The sequence below is a fragment of the Hylobates moloch genome, unplaced genomic scaffold, assembly GCF_009828535.3.
Source record: "Hylobates moloch isolate HMO894 unplaced genomic scaffold, HMol_V3 SCAFFOLD_4, whole genome shotgun sequence".
NCBI lineage: Eukaryota > Metazoa > Chordata > Mammalia > Primates > Hylobatidae > Hylobates > Hylobates moloch.
The window spans coordinates 165,245,634-165,268,186 of NW_026652279.1; the positions used below are offsets into that span (position 1 = coordinate 165,245,634).

At 35.4% G+C, this 22,553-nt stretch overlaps 1 long non-coding RNA gene across 1 annotated transcript; it reads right to left on the bottom strand.

The window, feature by feature from the left end:
• Positions 1-5,969: 5,969 nt before the first annotated feature.
• LOC131383179 (uncharacterized) lies at positions 5,970-18,770 on the bottom strand. Its single transcript, XR_009212994.1, has 2 exons — positions 18,587-18,770; positions 5,970-6,274 (listed from the first exon to the last, which is right to left on the bottom strand). It is a non-coding gene; the product is annotated as an uncharacterized LOC131383179 (long non-coding RNA).
• Between the last annotated feature and the right edge of the window lie 3,783 nt (positions 18,771-22,553).

Genomic DNA, 22,553 nt, shown 5'->3' on the forward strand with positions numbered 1-22,553 from the left:
GTAATTGACACTGGATGGTAGTTTATTTGAATAATTATTAATTTCTAATTAGCCTCAGTAAATATGAAGTTAATGAGGAAACAGGAGATGAGAAGTCTGCGACCTCCTATTATGCTTAGATACCCAAATAAGCCATGAAACTTTTTTTAATATAACAGATTGGTAACAGCTCCTAGACTTTTATAATATGCCAACATTTATATTTAAAATATAACACTTAATATTATTCTCCCATTTTAAGAAAATGAGTAGCAGATCTTCAGTTTTGACGTCACTTTATCAACGGAGAGAGAAAGTTGGGCATTTTTCTTTTAGGTACTGTGAAAGTAGCATACTTTATATGGTCTACTTGTAGCATGTGCATTTTATAACTTCTGAAAAAAGAAATAGAATCAGTACTTGCAATTTCCAATTTGCTCTTCGGAAGTTATCAACTTATAAATTATTATGGCATAACCTGTAAAGTAATTAACAGGGTGCCTTTCTATATTTATTTTCTCGTGAGAAACTGTTGGCTTTTTTGGCCTTAAAATTTAGACAACAACATCATTGTTTCAACTATGAAGTTTATTCTTTTGTCTGATCAAAGAGATAGAATAAATGGTTGAGAAAGCACATGCTAAACCCCCAGGCACCTCTATTGCCTCAGGTCAAGGATTTCAGGAAACAGACCCTGTACTTTAGTAGGGATAATGTAATTATTTCAACCCAGGAAAAACTGTATTAGAAATATAAACTATGTTATAGAATTTTCAATACAAATGTAGTCATTATGTTTAAATAAGACTATGAATATATGCACAATGTGGAGCTTTAAAATTCACAATTATGTGCATTTTACAGTATTTTATTATTATTTTGGAAGGCCTTCCTGTGCAAGATAGCCTGTTAGCTTCAGTTAAGTCAATTGAACTTTGTTACAGTTAAGTAAGTTGAGAACTTTCCAGAGCCAGAGGAACACTGTTTCTCAAAGTATATTTCCCAGAACACTCACTGAAGAAGATAATAATATATATTCTGGTGAGCTGTGATGTTATCATAATTGTCAAAAAAATTTCAAACTGTTCAGCTCATACCGGACACCTCTGAAAAGATACATCATCATCATCATCATCATCAACACACAAAAACTCACACGTTCTTTGTCATCTTTTTCACTTTAACTTAGCATTTTCAAAATTTTCTTATCAAGAGAGTGATTTGTCTTAGCTTTGACTGTTATAACAAAATATCATAGACTGTGTGACTTAAATAACAGAAATACATATTCTCACAGTTCTGGAAGCTACAAGTCCCAGATGAAGATGCTGGCCAATTCTGTTCCTAGTGAGGGCTCTCTTCCCAGCTTGTAGACAGTGACCTTTAACACCTTTATCGTTGCATGAATAATATGTTCAGATGGGGCAAATATCAAACAATATTTAAAAACAGGTAGAATATCTTTTTCCATTCAACATGATTATCAGACCCAAAATACAAACACAAATAAACACAAACAAATCAATGTATATACCACTCCTTCACTTAAAACTTATAAGCCCTTTCCATCTTCACAATATTATCTATTAATATTTGAATTTTTTTTTTACCATAGTTTGTTGAATCTGCTCTGCCATAGAGACTGTTTCTACTCTTTTGCTGTGGTAAAAGCAAAAGTTTCGGTGAAAATACTTGTACATATTTCCACAAAATCGTTAAATTTCTAGAATTTTAATTGCTAGATAAAAGTTACACGCATGCACCATATTTTTCACAGATAATTGCCAAACTGCCTCTGTGGGGTTATAATACAGGCAATTACTGGCTTCAAGACACTATGTTATTCAATTTTTATATTTTTACCAACGTGATAGGTAAAATTGTGTATCTGTGTGGTTTTAATGTGCGTTTTTCTTACGAGCATGCCTGGTGCTCTCTTCAAATACTTAAGAGGGTTTCTGTTGTCCTTGTTTGTTTTTGAATCGGCAACATTTACCACTTACTCTATTGGGTGGTCCATCTTTTACTGTACATTTACAATAGCTATACATATTTCAGGGAAATTGGCCTTTTGACATTAATATGAGATGAATAAACTTTAATCTTTATTCCCTGACTTCTTGGTTAAATCACATTAGAAAGGCCTTTCTTATTTTAAATGCTTATAATAATTCACATAGGTAGTACTTTGATGATTTTCTTTTTAACATTTAAAAGTTTTGATCCATTAACAATCATCTTTGATTATAGCAGGAAATATGGATGCACATTTATTATTTTGCCAGAAGGCTAAACAATGCTGTGTGCACTATTTTAAACCAATTGTCAAATTTTCTTAGCTTCCCAAACATTCATTTGATATGCCAACGAATACTAATTCCTATGTTTATTTAGGTTTGTCTCTGGACTGCTAGTATGTTCTTTCTTCTTGTATTCCATTACTTTACTATACCAGAATCACAACATTTTATGTTTTTTAGTTTATACAATATGTTTCCATTTAGGCTAGTTGTAGTGACTACTTACTATTCTTTTTTTCCTAGAGTTTCCCTTGGTGTTATTATTTATTTTCTTCCATACAAACTTAAAAACCAAACAGTTAAAAATAATTTCTCTTGATATTTTAATCAGGATATTGTTAAATTTATAAGTTAACTAAGGGAGAATTATTTCACAATGTTGAAAATCTTCTTATCCAACATCATTTTATGTCATTTCTCTTGTTTAAGGTATGTTTTGTGCTGATAAGAAGCTTTTAAAAATTTACTTCATATAGTTCTTGGAGTATCATTTTATACCTTGTTATTTTATATAAATATGCACATGCATTTGTATTTGTGTTCATATACATTTATGTTTATATATATTTAATGCATATCATATAATTAAATGTAAAATATATATAAAATTATTTTAAAAATGAATGTTGAGCTTAATGAATTCTTAAAGAGTGAATGCCCAGATGGCTGATCTATAAATGAAGTATATTTTATAGAGATGTTGGTATGGCTTGGATCTGTGTCCCCACCCAAATCTCATGTGAAATTGTGATCCTCAATGTCGAAGGAGGGGCCTGGTGGAAGGTGATTGGATCATGCGGGCAGATGTCCCCCTTGCTGTTTTGGAGATAGTGAGTTCTCTCGAGATCTGGTTAAGTGTGTAGCACCTCTTCCTTTGCTCTCTGTCTCTCTCCTGCTCTGCCATGGGCAGTTATGCCTGCTTCCCTTTCACTTTTGCCCACGACTGTAAGTTTCCCGAAGGCTTCCTAGCCATGCTTCTGGTTTCAGCTTGCAGACCATGAGCCAATTAAATCTATTTTCTTTATAAATTACCCAGTCTCAGGTAGTTCTTTATAACAATGTGAGAACAGATTAATGCAGACATATGTAGCTCAGCTCTAGATTCAGAGCACAATAGCTGTAGTTCATTTATTTTAATTACTGTATACTATGCATTTCATGAATGCACCACAATTTTGTGGATGACCATTTAAATAGTTTCCAATATTTGATTTTTATGAGCCATGCCATTATAAATGTTTCTGTACAACATTCCAATCCACATGTGCATAAACTCAATACAGATACCTAGGAACTCAATTACTAGAATTATAGGGTCTGGGCAGCTTTAAATATACACAAGTCCAGTGTTTTCCACAATTTCTGTTCAAGACCTTATATTTGAACTACAGTCCTCACCAACAATTGTTTATTTTCCATTACTATAAAGCCTAAAACAAACAAATCCCAAATTGACTCATTCATCTTTTCTCACATCGGAGCCTTCTACAGTGCTTCCTCTCTCAATGATCAAAGCCGGTAACCTCTGAATCATTCCTGACACCTCCTTCTACCTCTCTGCCTTTATTGTCACATTTTGTTGATTTTTCTCCTCTATATCTTTAAATGTGTCCACTTCTTTCCAAATTTGTGACCAAACCCCTGATTTAGGCTCCCAACATCTATTGCTTACAGTACCGATGCTTGCCTCTAAAGAGTTCCTACAGTATCTTTTCTTGACAACCCTCATCTCTTCTTCACAATGCGATCTATTAAAAACCCAAATCTAATCATGTGATAGCTCACATACAAGTTCACGGATTATAGAATAATGATAACAAAGTTCTTAATGTAGCTTTCAAGGCCAGTATGATCAAGTCTCTGACAAGATCTCCGTCATCACCTTAGTTTAATTTTGCTACTTCAGACTTGGGGCACTTACCTTTCCTCAGGGCTGTCCTACATTCTGTTCCCTTTGCCCAGAATGCTTTTCCACTTCTTATCTACTTGGTTCCCATCCACTCTGCCACTGCCATTTCAACTGTCACTTCCTCAGCTAAGTTCTCCCTGGGCCCTTCCCCAAATATAGATCTGGGTCTGTCTGTCTGAAACTTTAAAATAAACGGTTTCCACATATATCTATAGTTATTTGACATTATAAGTCACATAATATAATGTTTCCCTAGGTAGGAAAACATTGTATTATGTGACTTACAATGTTAAATTGTATGTATAATGTTTCCCTATATATGCATTTATATATAATGAATGCATATATGTATATAAATGCATATATACTTATAAATAAGTACAGATACATTTTTACATATAAATGCATATATGTATATATACATTTATATATAAATGCATATACATGCATATATACATATATGTATATATGTATGTGCATATATATGGTATCACATAGAGTATTTATATTTAATGAAAACGTTTTCTTAGTAGCCAGGTGTGGCTCACGCCTGTAACCCCAACACTTTGGGAGGCCAAGTGGGGGGCGGATCACCTGAGGTTTGGAGTTCTAGACCAGCCTGACCAACATGGAGAAACCCCATCTCTACTAAAAAGTATAAAACTAGCTGGGTGTGGTGGCACATGCCTGTAATCCCAGCAACTTGGGAGGCTGAAGCAGTAGAATCGTTCAAACCTGGGAGGCAGAGGTTACGGTGAGCCGAGATCGTGCCATTGTACTCCAGCCTGGGCAACAAGAGTAAAACTCCGTCTCAAAAAAAAAGCTTTCTTAGAATTTAGACATAGATTTTTATTGTATGCCTCTTGTGCATACAAAAGAAGAAAATAAGTGAAATAAGTTTAAGTTATGATGTTAACTTCATATTGATTTCAAGTCTCCCAAATCACCTTGCTACACAGAAATATCAGTGCCATATATTTTCACACAACATCATAGCGTCTACCTTCAAGACAGTTGGGGGTGCAGCATTATCAGCAGACTGAAAAACTGATGTCTGACACCAAAACAATAGTCCTTTTTGATGCATAAATGTTTTACACCAGGTCCTCATAGCTTTACATTTTTCTGTCTATCTAGCTATTTGAAAGTTTATCTTGACATCAGTTCCATTGTTTGCTGTGCAATTGGCAATACTAACTCAAGCAAGATGCAGTAGAGTTTTATCAACGTATGAATATCTTACTTCCTTAGGACTCATAAAGCACTTTCTTGCTACTTTGAAAGAAAATATGAAATTGTAATCATTCCTCCAATGACAAATATTTCCTTCACTGATATTAAATTTACTTCCTGCTGCTTGAGTTCCATGCTTTTCTATAGAACCAATAACTTATTGTTTTAATGCTGACTCATAGTATAATTTTTTGAATGTATTTTAATTGGCAATTAAATATCCTAATGCAGAACCAAAAATATAAAACTCAGTTAAAAATGAAGACACTCTAACAAACTCTGACCTATGTCTTTCTAGGCCAAGAAGAAATACATCCTGCCTTTTGCTTACTTGATGACAATTGTAAGACACATTCGGAGTTCACACATATTAAAACGTGAAAGTGTGTACATCTCATATTTGATAAAATCTGGCATTTTAAAATTTATAATGTTTACCAGGTTCATGCCAGTGCACGAAAATAAATCCAAAGGATCAAAGAATGAGTATGTAAGAAAAAAAAATCAAGAGAAGCAAAAGATTATCATTAAGACAAAACATGAAATGATTCAGCTTGCTTTTAATTCCTTTTATTTTTATATGGCTTACATGCAAATCTCTTCCAAATAAGCACTTACTGATTGATAATCCTGATCTAAATGTTCTTAAGTGGTTGTAAGTAAATTTCAAAACTTACAAATCACTGCAAAGAGTCTCGACTGCCTTTCATTATCCACTGAGGAAAGACGGGGTGTGATGTTAGTGCCCTGCCTTGGTGAGTAACATGACCCTGTGTGGGGTACATGAAGACGCTCCTTTGTCAGATCCTCCAGGCTCAGGATTTCTCTCCCAGGGTGCTTTGTTTTGTCAAGTCTGTGAATAAAAAAATAAGTTAAAAAAGGTATACAAAATATCTTAATGCTAATTCCAAACAATAACATCTTCCTGGCCGGGCGCGGTGGCTCACGCCTGTAATCCCAGCACTTTGGAAAGCTGAGGCAGGCGGATCACAAGGTCAGGATATCGAGACCCTCATGGCCAACATGGTGAAACCCCCATCTGTATTAAAAATACAAAAAATTAGCCGGGCATGGTGGCGGGTGCCTGCAGTCCCAGCTACTCAGGAGGCTGAGGCAGGAGAATGGCATGAACCCGGGAGGCAGAGCTTGCAGTGAACCAAGATCGTGCCACTGCACTCCAGCCTGGGTGACAGAGCGAGACTCCGTCGCAAAAAAAAAACAAAACAAACAAAACAACAACAAAAACTTTTCCTACAGTCATAATGTCAAAGATTCTAAAATGAAGCAGTCAACTTTGCTATGATGAAAATTTGCCATTCAGTAGCCAACTGTGCCTATCACAGCCACCCAGCCTTAGCAGTAGGACAACGAATAGCAGCAAGACAGGCCGAGGAAGCCTCGCTTTGGGATGATGCAGGTGGTGGAAGTCACGAGATAAAATGAAGATAAGGATGGAGGTGTTCCCAGGAGCCGTGAAGAATGCGAGGAAAAACAGAAACACTGTGTCCCCTGACTTCAGAGGAGGGCCACTCATGGGCTATGAGACACACAAATTCACACGTGCCTGCAATAGCTACAGCTCTCACTCTATACTATGCTCACCTTTTTAAACACAGCATCAATCAAAATTCCCAGTAAGTTGTAGGTGCTATTCTATTTTGAGTGATGTTTAACATTGGTTAAGATATTTAAGAAAAATTTAAAAAGGCAAGTAAGTAATTCATGTCCAAATGTATATTAAAACATTTTAAATAACAAGACTAAAACAAGACTAGCTGGTGTGGTAGCTCACATTTGTAATCCCAGCACTCTGGGAGGCCAGAGCGGGAGGATCACTTGAGCCCAAGAGTTTGAGACCTGCCTGGCCAACACAGTGGGACCCTGTCTTTATAAAATAAGAAATAATTATAAGAAATAATTAGCCAGGTGTGGTGATGCATGCCTGTGGTCCCAGCTATTTGGGGGGCTGAGGTGGGAGGATTGCTTGAGCCCAGGAATTAGAGGCTGCAGTGGGCTATGATTGTACCACTGTACTCTAGTCTGGGTGACAGAAACACTATCCCCAAAACAACAACAACAACAAAGATGTGACACTTAGGTAAATCATTTCGATACATACAGGAAATATAATAAACAGGAGTTAAAAACACCCAGGGCTATACATGACCTGAAAATTTTAAAAAGAAAACTTTATTCAACAATGTGGATAAAAGCTGAAAAACTCTGGCTAATTGGAGAAAAATAATCCAATTAGAGTTTTACAGCACAAAATATGCAAAATAAATTTGCAGGTAAATATAATAATAAAGTGTAGAATGAGAAAAAAAATTAGGTCAGTCAAAAAAAGGAATGATTGTATCTTCAGAATATAGTTTCTTTTTTTAAATCAATACAAATAAGATAAACTTCAAGCTACTTTCACAATTATCTTTCCTGAGATATAAATTATATACAGTAAAATTCATGTTTTAAAATGTACAATTCGATGATTTTTAGTATATTCGCACGGTTGTGCAACCATCACCGTTATCTGATTGCACAATACTCTTCTCATCCTATTGTCAGGTATTTTCTATTTCCTGCCTTTCTATAGCTTAAGAGTCATTAATCAAGCTTCTATCTCTATTGCGGACATTTCATCATATAATATGTGGCCTTCTATGTCTCTCTTCTTTCACTTAGCATAACATTTGCAAGTTTCATCCACAGTGTAGTATGTATATATACTCCATTCCTAATTATGGCTGAATAACGTATCATTACATGTATATACTACATTTGTTTACACACTCACTAATTGATAAGCATTCATGTTATTTCCACTTTGCCTATTATAAAATACGCTACAATAAACATTCATATACAAGTGTTCGTGTATACACGAATGTAGACCTAGGAGTAAAATTGCCGGTTATATGGGAACCTCGTGTTTAAGTGTTTGAAGAACTGCCAAACTGTTTTCTGAAGCACCCTCTGTACCATTTTTTTTTTTTTTTTTTTGAGACCCATTCTTGCTCTGTCACCCAGGCTGGAATGCAGTGGCACGATCTCAGCTCACTGCAACCACCACCTCCCGGGTTCAAGCAATTCTCCTGCCTCATCCTCCCAAGTAGCTGGGATTACAGGCATGCACCACCGTGCCTGGCTAATTTTTTTTGTATTTTTAGTAGAGACAGGGTTTCACCGTACTGGTGTAATGGGTACAGGCCAGGCTGGTCTCAAACTCCTGACCTTGTGATCCACCCACCTCGACCTCCAGAGGTGCTGGGATTACAGGCGTGAGCCACCACACCTGGCGCTTGTACCACTTTTCATACTCACCATCAATGCAGTTGAATTATACTTTTTCCATATTCTTACTAACCTTTGTAATTCTTTGCCTTTTTGATCATAGTCATCTAGGTTGGAGTGGAGTGATTATATTGAAGTTTTGATGTGCATTTTCCTAATAACTAATGATATTGAGCGTCTTTACATGTGCTTGACCATTTGTTTATCTTCTTTGAAGAAATATCTATTCAAATCTTTTTTTCATTTTAAAAATTGGGTTCCACTACTCTTTTATTTTGGAGTTGTGAGAGTCCTTTATATTTTCTATACTGGTCCCTTATCAGATACATGATAGTTGGGAAGTCTAATTCTATAGCTTAAGACATATGTCAGAATCTATCAGGAATCATTTCTGGAAAAAGATAACGTCCCAAAACATCAAATTACTTTGGAAAATTTTCATAGGAAATGCCCAGCAGTTATATATATACATGTGTATATATATATGTATATAATATATAAAAGAGGAGATAGAACATATATTCAACAATAGAAACAAGAGAAAATAGGCACACGGGAATTAATATAATGGAGATATCAGACATAGAATTTAAACTACCTATTTTTAATATAAGGATTAAAATATGGGGTTGAGAATTTTGGCTGACAACTGGAGACATATTGATCATATTTGAAGAATGTTAGGTTATTGCTACATTATAAAATTTGAAAACATAAACCGTTGTTCTACTTTTTTATGAACTATGCAACAGTGCAGCTGAGTAACTGATGAGATAAATTGATATTTACCAATATGATCCAGCTAAAAACATTAAAAAATTGAATTATTTTGAAACTGCTCATGAATAAATGAATCTAGGCAACTAGTGGATGCATGACACAATGAGAGATAATAAGAAATTAGATACCCACTGATGGAAAATGTCTCCAGTTAAGAAATAGTCTTCTCCAAAAAGTGAAACAGTCTATTCAAACCTCTACACTTAACTACAGATTTCAAAGAAATATAGAAGAAAGAAAATATCAAATTATACTTTAAAAATAACATCAGCAAAACTCAGATCTGGTGAAACTCTACAAGATATATGACCAAGTTTATTCAACAAAAAATTATGCAAGAAAAGTTTAAATTAGAGGGATAAGATATATTCTAGTATTTAAAAGAGACTTGTCAATTGAGCTAAAAAAAAAAAAAAAAAAAAAGAACTCAAGTGTCAAATAAAATACACACTATCAAGAGATTGTTAACATCAAGCTTTCCTAATAATATCGAGGTTGTCAGCAATCAAGTGTCTCAGAAAAAGCAGGGTAAGTTTGGAAATTTGAAACGAGATCCACATTTCCTTCCTTTCTGTGTTAGAAAGATAGTGTCCTGCCCGGAGAAACAGACTAGATTTCCAAGTGAGGTTTGTAGAATTACTTCACATGACGTGGCTTTGCTGGGAACCATTCACACAGCAGCTCTCACTGGTTGGAGTCAGCTGTTTGGGGATTTCCTAATCTAGTGTTGCATGCTGGTGTTTCTACAGATCTGCAGTTTCGGGGCGGCCCTGACCCAAAACTCCACTAAAAATGGCCTTCCTCAGGCTTTCTGCAAGGCCCTAGCACTCTAGGCCTGTGATGGGCCTGGTAGACTAGAAGGTCTCTGAAATGCCTTCCTGGTCAGTCTCTCGTGTTGACAAATAGCACCTGGCTTTCTTCAATTCATACTAATCTCTTATCAAATGCAGCTTGGGCCACACTCTTGGTTTTCTCTACTAAAAAATAATAATAATAATAAAGCTTTTTTTTTTTTTTTTTTTTGACCATTTGTTTATGCTGGAGTGCAGTGCAGTGGTGCAATCTTGGCTCACTGCAAACTCCACCTCCCAGGTTCAAGCAATTCTCCTGCCTCAGCCTCCCTAGTAGCTGGGATTACAGGTGCACACCACCACGCTCTACTAAGTTTTGTATCTTTAGTAGAGACGAGGTTTCACCATGTTGGTCAGGCTGGTCTCGAACTCCTGACCTCAAATGATCTACCTGCTTCAGCCTCCCAAAAGGCTCGGATTACAGAAAGAAGCTTAAATAACAACAACAACAACAACAACAAAAACTTTTTTTGTACAAAGCTGATATTTTTTGAAATCTTTGCATTTTGCTTCCCTTTGAATAATAAATTCTCCGTGTAATGATTTCTTTCTACTCACAGTTTACTGTAAGTGGATAAAAGAAGCCATGTGACACCCAGAATACTTTGCTGCTTAGAGATTTCTTCCACCAAATGTCAGAGTTCATTTGCTCGTGAGGTCTGCCCTCCACAAAGTCCTAGGACATGGACATAACTCAGCCCAATTATTTGCCACCTTGTAACAAGGATGGCCTTTGCTCCAGTTTCCTATGGGATATTTCTCATTTTTGTCTAAGACCTCTTCCGAATGGCCTTTCCTGCCTATATTTCTGCCAGCAGTCTGGTCAAAACCACTTAGGTCTATCACTAAGAAGACAGAGGCTTTCCCCATAGCTCTCCTCTTCTCCTGAATCCTCACTAGAATTGCTCTTAATGCTTCTTTCATAGCAATCTAGGCCCTTTCTCTTCTGCATTTCAAAAGTGTTTCAACCTGTACGCATTACCCAGTTCCAAAGACACTTCACATTTTTAGGTATTTGTTAAAGCAACCCTCTACTCCTCTGATACCAGTTTTTGCCTTAGTCCATTTTGTGCTGCTATAACAAGACACCTGAGAGTGGGTAATTTCTAAAGGACAGAAATTTATTTTCTCCCAGTTCTGGAGGCTGGGAAGTCCTAGATGAAGGCACTGGCAGATTTGGCTGCCTGGTGAGGGCTGCTTTCTGCTTTTAACATGGTGCTTTGTTGCTGCATCTTCCAACGGAAGAAATGCTGTGTCCTAAGATGGCAGAAGGTGAAAAGTCAGTGAGCTAAAGGCTGCAGGAAGCCTCTTTTATAAGGGCAACCGATCCCATTCAGGAGGGAGGAGCCCGCATGACCCAATTACCTCTTGAACATTCTACCTCTTAATACTATCACATTGACAACACCTGCATTTTAGAGGGGACACATTCAAACCACAGCAATAATTATTCACGCTAACCAGAGCCATAAGTATTCTGTCATACTTACTGCTTGAATTTATTATTCTGTCACTTTGATTTAAATTATAGTATATGCTTTAGACATGAACCAATATTGAACATTTATGTTTACCTTGAAGTCAAAACAAATCCCACCACACTTCTTCCAACATCCTTTTAAAATCAAAAATGCTTTTCAAAAAATAAGCTGAAAATTTCAGAGCAAGCATCTAATGGAAATGAAGTATAATGATGAACTTAATATGTTTCCTACAACCCTTAATTTTTATTAATGAAAATAGCACGAGTGGCCCTCCTGGCTTAATGGCAAGTTATTAGTATAATATTACTGGTACATCCAAGAATGAATCCTAGTAACTTTAGGATGAAGCTAGGTTCTGACATCTGCTTATATCTCAGTGAATTCACTCTATCCTGTTTTATATGTGATTAAAGATATTGTTGAAATAAAAATCTTCCTAGCTAGCTGATTGCTTGGCATGTTTTCAGCACAATAGTTCTTACGTTGAAAAACGATAAATGAACATAAACATTTTCCTTAAATTCAAGCCCATTACACTTGAATTGCAACACTCTGTCGTTTGCTGATCAGTATTTCCGTTGACCTCTGCACTCAATGAATGCAGCAGCTTGATTGAAAAAATATTTGGAAGACAGTATTATATTATTTGCGGAATGAGGTAATTGGAGAAAAGCTGACAGTAAGTTTCACAGGGGCCATAACCAAATAGTAGCTGGGGCGTATGGTGAGAAGTGGAAGAGAGAAAGAGATAGTAAAAGAAAGAGAGAGAGAGAGAGGCGAGAATATGGAAACGCTAATAAAGTTACAGGGATGAGTTCTGTTCGTGTGAACATTCTCTAGTTGTATCGTTATTGTTGTTATCTCTATGTTTATTTTCAATGTGGCTGTTACGTGCACCAAATTGGATTCATCATAATCTTTGGTTCGGAATTGTTAATGGCTCATCATGGCACTCATTAATTAGTTAAAATATGAATCCCCACGGCCATAGCCAACAGCTCAGGAACTTAAAAGAACATGAAACGGCAGGGCGCAGTGGCTCACGCCTGTAAACTCAGCGCTTTTTGGGAGGCCGAGGAGGGTGGATCACGAGGTCAGGAGATCGAGACCATCCTGGCTAACATAGTCAAACCCCGTCTCTACTAAAAATACAAAAAAGTAGCCGGGCGTGGTGGCGGGCGCCTGTAGTCCCAGCTACTCGGGAGGCTGAGGCAGGAGAATGGCGTGAACCCGTGAGGCAGAGCTTGCAGTGAGCCGAGATTGCGCCACTGCACTCCAGCCTGGGCCACAGAGCAAGACTCTGTCTCAAAAAAAAATCGTGAAACCCGGCTACATAAGCACGAGTGTTCATGCCAGACCTGATACCTCTGCTTTCTCCCAGAAGGAAACACTGCCTTCAAATGCATGTTCATCAGTACTTTTATGTTTAAAGTTTCTAGCATATATACTTATGTCCACAATGTGTATTTTTTGGTGACAGTTGCTTTTGAGTTTTATTAACAAAAAAAACCCTATTTTACTGTATGAAGATGTCTATGCCAGGGTTTCCTCACGGAGTAAGACTCAGTTTTCTCCATATTATTGCATGCGTATGTAACTCACTTTCCGTCTAATAATATTCTAGCACATGAACAAGCTGTAATTTATGAACATTCTCTAATCAGAGTGCAAATGTTTCCGGGTTTTCGTTATTGGATGTGCTATAAAACTTCTAAATGTTTCTGGTCACATGCACAAAAATTTTCTCCTGATGACATAAACTAAGTGGCATGGCTGGGAAAAAAGAGGTATGGACAGTAACTGAGTATGATGAAAAGTTTCATGTCAGTTCTTAATCTCACCTACAATATGTATATGTATACCCTGTTGATCCACTTCTTCACTACTATTTGCTTTAGTCACAATTTTTGCCAGTCTAGTGGGTATGAAATAATAACTCATTATGGCGTAATTTATATACTCATGCTTACTGAAAGAGCTGAGCATCTTCTGTCTTTCCTGGCTGAGCCTTTTATTATTCCAACATGTTTTCTTTCTCTTGTGGTTAGTGATGTGCTCTTATAAAAAGTTATGACTGTGTGTGTTTTTCTATTTAAAACCATATTTACAAGGTTTAACTCCACCTTACCTGGGGATTAATGAGCTATTCTGTTTGTATTCACTTATGCTTTGGGCTGAGTGGATGCAGTTTGCATACATTTAATGACCAAACACTTTAGTTTAAATTATTTGAGGACGTGACTATTTGAACTTACAGGTACCACATAACTTTCCACAAATTATTTAAATATATTTTGGAGAAAAATTTGAGTTCAATTGTAAATAAAAATTAAATACAGGTTCAAAGCATTTTTATAAACTCTTTTATTTTTATTTATTTATTTATTTTATACAGAGTCTCGCTATGTTGCCCAGGCTGGTCTCAAGCTCCTGGGCTTAAGTGATCCTCCCACCTTGACTTCCCAAAGTGTTGGTATTACAGACATCAGCCACCTCACCTAGCCTCTCCCTGGTTATTTTAGAATCCTAATAAAAGTTTGAATCTAAAATTTAACACAAGGCAATTATATGTGTATCTCTAGGTAGTACAAATAAAAATGTTAATCACTAGATTTTCCTCTTTTTACTTTGTTATTTTCCAAAAATTTTAAAATATCATGAATTTTATGATTATAACAATGTTATTACTCTCATCAGTTGTTAATCAATACCCTGATGTCCATGTTGAGGATTTTCTTGCCTTCTTTGTCTGCTTCTCAAAGCCTTTTAAACCAGTGTAGCCACAGGCCATAATATATCAAATCATTTAATGGCAAGTGTTGCCCAAAAAAACTGGGGGGGCTATTTTGTAATTTTCAGGAATGACACATTTCTGCAATCAGGTTTTGAACTCATTCAAAAATTTATGTATTGAGCATTTTCTTTCTTATGGCCCTGGATTCTGGTGCTGGAGAGATAGTGGTGAACCCAACAAAGCCCCTGACTTTATGGAGCTTCCTTGTTAGAGGAGGATAGAGGAGGAGAAAGAATGTGTGTGTGTGTGTGTGTGTGTGTGTGTGTGTGTGTGTGTGTGTTGGTGTGTGTGTATGTGTGTGTGTTGGTGTCAGTAACTCATGAAAACAGAAAAAAGCAGTGTAAGGGAAAGCAGTTGGGTGAGCAGAGTGAATGGCTTATGTCTCTGACTTCCATTCTCTTCCGCACATGGTCCCAGGCCTACCTCCTCCACTTCCTTCAATATCATGTTCATTTGGTAATTCTTCAAGGAGGCCTTCCCAGACTTCGTGAACTGGAATAGGCCTTACTATCCTATCCACTTTTAAATAAATTTTTAACAATGGAAACGAATTACTCAGCTCTAAATAATTATCTGGTAGTGGAGAAATAAATACCACAATACAGTGTTCTGTTTTATGTAAAAGGTGTGTTTCTCTTTTCCAGTTAATCTTTACTGTATAATGAATTTGAGAGTTTGAATTTCTTGCAAGAAGTTAGAAAATAAAACACCATCTCAGGAAGGGTATTTTGGGGGAAAAAAGAACTTCAAAGACTACAAATCATAATTATGACTAATTAGAAGTGAGGTTTTGAATCTCCCCTAGCATTCACCAGTTATTGAGGGTTCACAGAAATAGCTAACCCAAATTTAATTAATGTGCAACAAAGAGATATTCACTAAAGGGGTGGCATAATTATACAGTCAGAACCCATTTATCAGTATTAAATAGGCATTGGTTATTGCCATGTTGATGTTCTTTTGCTTACCCATCCAATTTTAAAAAGACTTTGAGGTGCTTTGTCCTGACATATAGGCATGTTAATATATTGAAGATGTTTCCTCATTTTCTCTTTTAAAGAGTTTTTGCTGTGACATAACAATAACTGATTTTCTGATTTATTCCCTCAGTAATTTAGTTGCTACTCCATTTCTGTGAATCACAGCCAAGTAATTAATCTTTTACCTAGGAGACAGCACTGGTGATGTTAATAAAACACAGGAACAGGAATACATTTATATAAGAGGAAGGACAGAAAAGACCTGTTTTAGGGTGTGATTAAAAGAGAATATTTTGGCAGGCATGAAGAGAAGTAGAAGGCTGATATCAGTGCATGGAATATCTCATTACTGCTTAATAGTAGTGTACAGAAGACACATGGGGAGCAGCATTTGGCTCACAAGAAATACGCTTTAAAAAAAACACACAGCAAAAATGAGGTTGGAAAAGCATTCATTAATGTATGAGCTCCATATATTGCCTTCACTGTGAAGGTTGTTCAGGGGGCTGGGAGCATAGACCACAGACAGCATAGCATTTCTTTCTCCCAAGACACACATTATGCTAATTAAAGACGTGTGATTAAGATCAAGTGAGGTTGGCATGCCCATTTTGATCATAGTGACTGGTTCAACACGAAGGAAAAATTCACTTCTGATGCTTCTGCAGTCTGAAGTGGGGTAATGTTGTGAAAGGATGTGTTTTGCCTATTCTGAAGTCATAGGAAGACAGTAAGTTTTGATGTGGTTCTTAGGCAACCTGTAAATATTTAGAAGACCTTTAATCATTTTTGAAATGACAATTTTTTACACGTTATGATGTCTGGAAGCAGAGGCAGCAACATATGGCATAGTTCTCCCAAAAGCTTATTTTCCTTCTGAAAATCAGTGTCAACACCATCTCAAGTGTTGAGTGGAAACACAGAGCTTATAAAATAGATTACAGTTTGGGAGGCCAAGGCAGGTGGATCACCTGAGATCGGGAGTTCTAGACCAGCCTGACTGACCTGGAGAAACCACGTCTCTACTAAAAATACAAAATTAGCCAGGCATGGTGGCACATGCCTGTAATCCCAGCTACTCAGGAGGCTGAGGCAAGGGAATTGCTCGAACCCGGGAGGCAGAGGTTGTGGTGAGCCGAGATCACGCCACTGCATTCCAGCTTGGGCAACAATAGTGAAACTCCATCTTAATGACAACGACAAAAAAATAGATTACAGAAACATATATTTTACTGACATATGTAAGCAGTAACTATGTTACCAAAAGAGGTAGATAAGAAGTAAAAAATTATTTAGCTTCGGAGATACTTGCCAGTCCCAAATGTGTTCAATCATATACTGTGAGTCCTCCTAAAGAATTACTGAAAGTGATAGAATTTTCTGCTATTTTCCCACTATCAAAATATATTTCTTTTTTTTTAATTATTATTATACTTTAGGTTTTAGGGTACATGTGCACAATGTGCAGGTTTGTTACATATAGGAAGTATGAAAATATTTCCTCTTTGGAATTTGCTTTCCTTTTTCTTCACTTTTTAAAAATTTGCAATATTCAAGATCAACTAATTCCTCTAGTGTCCTTTAACCCTTATATGGATACTCTAAATTGAGCTTTTTATATAGTAGTTGCTCCATAATTATTTGTGTCCACAGGAAACCCTTGTTTTTGATCTTGAAGCTCTAAGTAATGTGTTGCTGCTGGACGCGTAATTCTTCCCAAAATGTTGTACTAGGTTTAGGGTCAGGCTAAAGTCAGGGGAACAGACTCTGGAGGCAGGTATGATACAAATGAGGGGAGGCGCATACCTTCTGGGTCACAGCTGCTTTATCTTTACCAAGAAAGGATTATACTAAGTGATTTGAAGGCACATACTTTTACTAGGTTGGTGCAAAAGTAATTGCAGTTTTTGCAATTAAAAGTAATTATAACTGTCAATGCATATGATTTCAAATATACAACAAAATCTATCTAGTATAGCATTTTCCCACATATACCTTTCATGTTTAAAGTCCTCAAGTCCAGAAAAATGGAAAAAAAAGAAACACAAACTTCGAATATCTCTTTGTTAACACTAATGGTCAAAAACCTCAAAAATTTATATTTTTTGTAAAATTCACTTTTATGTAGATTGCATTTATAAGGAAAACAGGTGTTTTATCGGCTTTGCAAAGAAACACATCTACATTAAAATAATTTTTCCATGATAACCATAAAACTTAACACCACATGCAGGAAACAGGCTGTTTGTTCAAACAATTTAAAAGAAAAAAGCCAAGCTTAGTTAAAAGATTAAAATTGATAAATTGGTATTTGAAAATAACAGAGTTAATAACTCTCTGACTAGCTATTCTAGTAAATGGATTATTTTCAAAACAGCTAGTGGTTTAACTCAATACATTTTTTTCTTGCTTTTGTGAAAATAAAAACTGATTCGTGAATGAACCAGGATCAATTCTTTTTTAACTTAACAGTATAAATATTTGTGATTTATTTTCTTTATTTTCTATCAGAGATGAAGAGCTATTAAATCACATGGATAAGAGATTTACATTTCCTGTCAGAGATCTAACAAAATGCTCTCTTGTTGTAATAGGGATTGTAGGGAATGGAAAAGTGTTTGGAAAATACTGAGAGATTCTGTGACCAGGGCCACGGCTCCTAGAGGATGTTGAAATCTTTACTTAGGTCCAAATGCATCAACACTAATCTTGACTACAGCCCAAACTACCATTCGCTGCAAGAAATGTGTCTCTGACGGAAAAATGACTGCATAATATGAAGGCAGGCAGACACTTCATTTTCAGAGATACCCACAATTTTCCAAACTGGCCTGTTCTTTTTTAGTTAATTGTCCATATGCAAAGTTCACCAATTCTCCAAGCTACAATTCTTAGTCCTTCTCTGTCAATTCAACCCAGATGGCAAAATTAAAGGCCCTTCACATCATGGCACAACAGTAATTTTAGTTCATCAAAGATTCTTACCCCATGCTGTTTTTTCACAATTAATATTTAAGTTCCCGTTGGGCAAGTGCTTCATGAACAATGACATGTACTCTGTAGCTGGAGGATCCATCTTCTTGTCAAAGCTGATGGAGAAGAGAAAAGTGGTCTGCGGACATGATAATTACATATTGCCTGAAAAGGTGGAAGGTGAGCTGCTACAGATGGGAGGAGCAATGAAAGAAGCTCTCACTGCAAAGAATTCTGAGAACAACTGCCAACTACTGTATCGCAATCCCCAAGCCCAAGAGAGGCTAAATCAAAAGAGCTGTAGGGTTTGACTTTTAACAGCAATTAATAACAAACACAGATAGCATTCAGATGATGAAAGTCGTTAAAGAGCACACACACAAACATACAGTTCTCTATTTGGAAGCAGTAGCCATTGATATAGGCATTTTCCATAATCATTCTGCATCTGTTGTTTCAGAAGCTGAGGAAATACAAGTCTCCATTGCTTAGGAAATATATACTCCCATTAAATTGACCAGAAAGTATTTGTCCCATCAGTTTTAATTATAAAAACACCTATTTTATTTAATAATATCATGGATTTATAGATGAGAAAGTAGTCAGCAAAATATTTCATCTCAATTCATTTTTGCGGCAAAAACAAATGGTTGCATTTACCCATTGCAATTTCAATGAAGGAAAAGAAAAAGCTTCAAGACATTCTGTGATTGACTTGATCCTACAGTTAGTAAGAGACAGATTTGAGGATTTAAAATATATCTTCTAGCACCAAGTTCAATGTTCTTTCTCCCAATCCAAATGTAGCTCCCAAATCCTTTAGGAAAGACATTATCTTGTATGCCTGAATTTAATATTCAGTTTCAGTGATGTTAAATAAAAGGGAATAGAAGTGGCCACATACAAATAAAACAAAATGTTACTTTACTCCATGTCTTCCCCTGATTTTACATCCTAGAAGTAATGTAGCAGAAAATGTTGATGGTTTTGTTTGAAATAGTCATGTAGTAAGTAGGAACAATAATGTAACAATCTCTAAAATGAGTTATTAAATGATGAAAGATATTTGGCATTTAAAAATGTTTAAAGAAAGAAAAGACAAAAAGAAAAGTATATTTAGGATAAAATATCCCTGTGAAAATAAAATTTCATTAAAAAAGAAAACAACAGACACCTTATCCGTTCATAACTGATTTATTCTGGAAAAAAAAAAAAGATAAGGTTGACTTTGCTGTTTTTCAAAATACTTTTTTCACATTTCCATAATATTAACATAACAATTTTTCTCTGAATGAATCATCATGGAAATAGTGACGGTGGTGATGATGATGAAGAAGAAGGTAGTGATGACAATACCAATGCTAAGTAATAGTAATTAACTACTTGATATGGCCATGTAACAAGAATTGTGCAAAGAGCTTCATCTAAACTAGGAGGAGTTACAATTATTATCACTATTTTAATGAGCAGGGAAAGGAGTCAGAGAGATGAAGTCACTAGCATAGGTTCACCGCCCCAGCAAGCAAAAACACTAGATTCAAAACCATACACCTGACTTCAGATTTCCTGTTTTTCATGTGCATCAAGTGTTGTATGTAAAACAACACCACACAAACAAATCTTCACTCATGAATTATCATTACCTAAACTGAGATAGTTAAGCAAAGAGACTTAGCAAAAGCTTGAATCATTAGAGTTTTAATCTAATTTTTTCAGTACATTTTGTATATAGAAAAGACATGATCACATATGACATTGAAAGTTAATGGTAATGATTGTATTATAATTATGAAATTAGGTCATTAATTAAAACTTCCAAAAGTTTGTAGTGCATTTTACCAAAAGTGTTATCTCAAGAAACTTTTAAGATTAATTATTTGTATCACCTGGCTAGAATGTTTTTTTTTTCTTTCCCTGAAAGAAAAAAAAAAAACCTCTAACTGCATTTTTATTAATTATTTAAGACATGGCCTAATTTTCACTGCCTTATACAGTTTTTTTAAACACTACAGCTGTATTCGACAACACTGCATTTAAGTTCCCATCATTCATTGTACATAACTCCATTACAGTATTTATGCTTTTCATTGCTTTCTTAAAGTACACATGTAACCATCATGCTCTACTAGTGTATAAACCAGGTAATTTTGAAATAGGAACCTTATTATTTATTTGGCATTCTCAGGGCTTACCATAGTGTCAAGTCTATGTTAGATTCCAAATTAATACTAATTAATTTACAATTAGGCCCCAAATGGAGCTTTTCATGAAGTAGATGCTTTAAAAAAGTTGATATTCTTTTCTCTCAATTTCATTGTATATTTTACATCCTTTACAACATGCTGTTCAGAGAGAGGTATTAATATATATACTTAACTGTCCTAAATTAAAGTTTATAAAACATACAAAAGGTCACATGAGGAAAATACATTTCAAATCTAAAATCGCTTTGAATTAGAACCAAAAAAAAAAGCAGAACTTAATACTTGTATTGATAATTTGAAAAAGGTTGGTTAAAACCTCAAACACAGATTTTCTAGAAAATTTTTTATTACTGTTTTGCCTTTTGCCTACAAAAAAACATTATATGGCTATGTTCTGAAAAAATGCAACTAATTTCATTTGACAGCATTTATTCTTTAAAAGTTTTTCCATGCAAGATTTACCTCCTCTCAAGAAGTTTAGAAGAAAGGCAGTGAAAAAATACAACAGTAGAAGATTTACCACGATGAAAAAACAGTAATAATGCTAATTTCTTCAAATTCTGAGAAAAGGTGTCATGAGAAAAAATGTTTATATAAATTTTCCAAGTATTTTTTTGAAGTTATCTTCTCCACCTTCTGTGTCTACATCTTCACAATGAGGTCTAGAGATACATAGGTTAATTTTAAATAAACTGAAATAGTACTATTTATTAAACAGTGTAACTGACACATTTTTCATGTAGGTTTTTGCATTTAATAGCATATATATCTTAATTTGCATAAATCCAAGAGCAGTGAACTAGCTGAAGAAAAACTATTTCCAAGATATGAACAGGCATTTGTTAGAATTTGGATTTTAAAAAATTGGGTGTGGTTGTGTGTTTTGTCATAATTTAATATGTAATTCCCATGGGTCAAAAATTAGGTCATGGTGAAGTAGTAAATTAGCTTAGTGAAAAATTACTCTATTTTAAAAATTTGTGTAAAATCCCTGTGAAGCTTTAAGTCCAAATAGCAAGTTAATACATACCAGAATGTTTTGATATAGGAAACAAAGATATAGAAAGCATATTCAAGTTATCTGCCTGATTCTTCACTTTCTAAGGATTTTGTTGACTACTATGTATGATTCTACTTAGAAAAATGTGATTTCTGTAACCTTAAGCGTTTTCTCATCTCAACCAAAGTGCAATCAATTGAGCTATTAGGTGTGTGCACACTACCAAAAAAGCTATTTGATATTCTTTGTAGCTGTTTATTTTTTTCATGAAAGCCATTCTGAAAGTCCTGACAAGCTTGGGAGTGATTAGACCCTGGCTGTAGTTTCTCATTTCAGCTGGATCAATAACTTGTCCATAGGACGCGATTCTGAGGCCCCGTGGTACCCCTCATGCTGATTGTGCAATTCAAAGTTCATGAGTAATAGATCAATTACTATGAAACAATATGAAATAACCATTTGATGCCTATTCTTAGAGAAGTGTTAGATTAGTTGACAGCAAAATAACATAAAAAAAAAAAAAACTAACGGTTTTAACAGCCTGAGCCTTATTAAAATCTAAATAAAGTACCTACATTTACAATAAAAAAAAAGTGTAAAAAACCCCACACACATTCAAACAATGTCTGTTAAATACTGGATGCAAAATAGAGAAACTACATTTGATGGCTCTAAAGTCACTTAATTTATAGAAAGAAGCTTAAAATAAAGGAGAAATTTTCATCTGAATTTAAATCTTTAGAGTCTTCCAGTAGATTAAGGAAAGCATGCTGGC